Consider the following 4,131-nt stretch of genomic DNA (forward strand, 5'->3'; position numbering starts at 1 on the left):
TATGGCATAAAATTTACACTTGCCTTGAGGTCACACAAGGCTTTTGCAAACTTAAACATTCCGATCGTTCACAGAATTATGAAGACAATAGGGTATATCTTCTTTCTCGCCATCATTCTTGATAATAGCGCTACAATGATGTGTCACTTCTATTATCTCATCCTCCACAAGCCACTTATTGGATACCAATTCCTTCATAAATCTAGCATACCCCAACATATCTTGCAATGCTTCTTTTAAAGGAATGTTGATGTAGAGGTTGCTAAATTTATCAAGGAAATTTTTGAACTCAGCATTTTCCCTAATTTTCAAGAACTGTTGAGGGAAAGGAGAAGGAATTGTGATGGGTGGCCTTACGACAATTTGATATTATTTCATCTTTGAATTTGAAAAAATAACCTTATTTGGGCATGACTCATCATCATTCGACCTCTTTCTCTTCACATTTATTTGCTCATCATTCTCACTTTCACCAGGATAATCATTACGTCAATTTTTTTGCCAAAATTTTTTTCACTTCGAGTGACAATAGAATTTGTGGCCTTACCACTCGGTACTTCTTCATTTTGTCTGTCCATGAGGTGCACCAAAACTTGATTCAATCTGGCTTCTAGTTTTGGATGGCGATTAAATGAGGTTCCACCATTTGATGAAGCTTAAAGAAGTCATTCCCCATGTCTTTCACTATCTTGTCGATCTCTTCAGCCCTAACCAAGATTTGAATCAAAATATCTTCATTAATGCATCCCTCTCTTTCACAATAAGGTTTTCCCAGGATTTCATTATTCTGATCTTAATTCCTGCATTTTCCTTGAGAGGTAATATGGAAACCCTCTGAATAATTTGGAAACCATCTTCTCCACTCATCAAGTACCTTTTCTTTCTCATCTTCAAATTTTGTGGTATCTTTTGCATCTATAATATTGACTCTTTTAATGGGGGTCCCCAACACATCTTTAGTAAGTAGTTCAAAGTGTGTCATTACCTTGCCTATGTTTGCATCTCCTTCTTCCTCTTAACATCATTAATGGTGACTCAAAAATAATGAGGAGGGATCCCCTGCATCCATCTTGGTCTTCTTCATGTGCCAACCCCTAGCCAAACTAGCCACTTGGTGTAACAACTTTGATGCCACCCCATACGACGACTTAAAAAGGGACCCACCAGATTCATTATCTATTATGACTTTGTTGGTTTGTTACAATAACCTATATAATACTTGGAGAACCATCTTTTCCGACATTTCATGATTTGGGCATTTTAAGAGCTTCTCCTTAAATGTTACTTGTGCTTCATACCACGGTTTATCATGAAATTAATGAAAGTTTATGATTTCGTCCCTTATCATTAGCATCTTGGATGGTAGAAAGTATTGATTCAAGAATGCCTCCTTAAGTGTGTCCTACGAGGTGATTGATCCAGCTAGAAGAGATCAAAGCCACACCATCACCTCACCCATTAGAGAGAATGGGAAGAAATATAACCTTATTGATTTTTGTGATAAATAGGCAATATCAAAGGGGGCGCAAACTTCTATGATGTTCTTCAAATGAAAATTGGGGTCCTCATGTGCTTGAACCCTGAAAAGCCCCTTCATGAGAAGAAATTGAGCATGGATTTGTGATATAAAATAAACTATTTCCCCCAAAAGGAGAAATACAAATGGCACTAGCATTCTCTTTGTCACCAAGATATTCCATTGCTTCAACATGTTTAAATGATGGATTGCTCTTGAATCATGGCTATTTGGAGGAAATAACGATCACCTACAAAGAACAAAAACAACAAACAAAGTAAATTAAAATCACCACAAATATACTCAAGGCTACAATCAACACCGTACAAGTGAAAACTAAATCTCACTCCCAGGAAATTGTTCGAATTTGATAATGTTCACCTATACCATTTATTGGTAGAGGACGGTCATTATCAATTGCTCAACTTATGTTGAGGTCAAATCCCTAGGAGTGAGTGTAGTCTTCAAAACTTATGGGTGTAAATGGCATCTAAAGGTATACTCATAGTGAAGGAGAAATTAAATGCATAGTTTAAAAAGGTGAGTTTGTTTGAAACGTTTTTCTAACAAGGTCTATTAAAGTTTACAAACTAATGGTGATAATTGTTATTAAAAATCAAACATAATAAGGACCTTCGGAATATGTCTACCTAAGGGCAAGTTTTGAATGGGTGTATGATGATTCGATGCAAATTCTAGTCATTAACAATATGATAGGCTAGGTTGAGGGACCTTGAGGTTAGTTTATTAACAAAAACTCGATTATATCATCCATTGACCCTTTCAAGCACCCAAAAAGTATGTCAATTCAAACTACCTAATACCTCAATTGGGCATCCCTATTTCTTGGAAGATGCCCAAGACATAGCCGGCCCTCTAGCCACTCTTATTTCTAAGATAGCTAAAAGATAGTGAACTACATCTGTTATTGCCCACTATTTCTTTGTCACCCAATTCCCCTTTCAAGGATAATATGGATTCCAAAAGTTCATCCACATCCCTCTTTCAAGGAAGATGTGAGCTTTCAAGAATTTGGGGTTTTCACCTACAAACCCATTTTGGGTATTTGGGGTTTTCACCCATAAATACCAAAAAATTAAATCAAGCAATAGTGGAACCTTTCATTAACAAACTTACATCCACTCAAATGCATCATAATCCATACACAATTTCACCCTAGTTCAGCATAATCCCTAGGCAAGAGAATCTAACCACTCATAAAGCTAAAGAGAAGAGATATACTGAAAGGTTTATTCATAGCATCCATGACAATGGAAAATAAGAATAATCTTCACTTTACACTTTAATTTCACCAAATTAAAATTGGAATTTAAGTACAAAGTTTCCCCAATTTCTAGAGTTCACCAAGGCTTCAATTTTTAAAACTCCAAACTTTAATAATTTTCTAGGTGATAAGGGATTTGTTCCTTATAAGGGAATTGGGATCAGCCATGTCAATCTACAGAATTTCCTCCAAGCATTAAACCCGCTAAGCGATGATCACACCAACTTCCCCGTGATCACGATCACCCCCATCGCCCTCTGATAATCGTGATCGTCTATAATTGACTAAACTTGATAGGCCGTGATCTCGATTCTTTGACTGTGATCTCTAGCCTTAAACCGCGATCACAGTAACCAAGCCTTGCCTGTGTAGGGTCTTTCATTATGCACTTTTCTTCTCCTTTTGGTTCCTTTTCAGCTCAAATCCACATTTTTCTTTCTTATTACCTGTAATCCTGTAAAATTTGGAAATTAGGCATTTAATAACAAATTTGTCTCATTCAAATATTCAAATTGTGGTAGTTTACATGAAATTTAAGTGCAAATGAGTGGTAAATTCACCACTAATCAATGGTCCCTACTCTCTATTGTTCCCTTGAACACTGGAAGGGGCCACTTGAACACGCTGCTCAACACTGAAAGGAGGAGGAATTGCAATTTTTCTTGATTTAATACTTGAGACTATCGTTATAATTTCTTTTTTGTTCCTCCTAACCTTCAATGGAGTGAATTGCTTGGTCAACTTCCTTGATGGTATGACACCCCTCTTCGATGTCAATTCCTTAACAACAATAGTCAGAGTATCTATTCTATTAATGAGCTCTTCATGTTTGTCCTTGCACTCTTTGAATTTGCAAATAGAATATGAGCTTGAAGAGGGATCACTAAATGGGGTGAGTCCACCACCATCATCACTTTCAACTCTTGTTTAAAATAATTTTTCTGTTAGCATCAACAACTTGCTCAACATAATGCTTGACACTATGTCATGACCTGAGACTACCTCTTAGTTATAATACGGCGCTTAGAGTCACAAGAGAACCCAAGATAACCCATGGTCTGGTATCTGTTGTAAGCACTGAGGATAAAAATAACATAATATACGGAAGCTAAACTAAAAACTAGATAATGATTGATACTTAAGGAAGTACACAATGTGTCTGAACATCTAATAAAACTGAGAACATGTTTGACTATCTGAAGGGCTCTAAAATAGGAGGAGTTAATGGGATAAATCCCCAACTAACACCGATTGACTGAAATAAAAAAAGAACTAAAAATAACTATGGTTAACTTATCCTCAAAGGATGAGGACTCACCACAACTGCTTC

Source organism: Capsicum annuum, chromosome 5 (genome assembly GCF_002878395.1).
Source record: "Capsicum annuum cultivar UCD-10X-F1 chromosome 5, UCD10Xv1.1, whole genome shotgun sequence".
Lineage (NCBI taxonomy): Eukaryota > Viridiplantae > Streptophyta > Magnoliopsida > Solanales > Solanaceae > Capsicum > Capsicum annuum.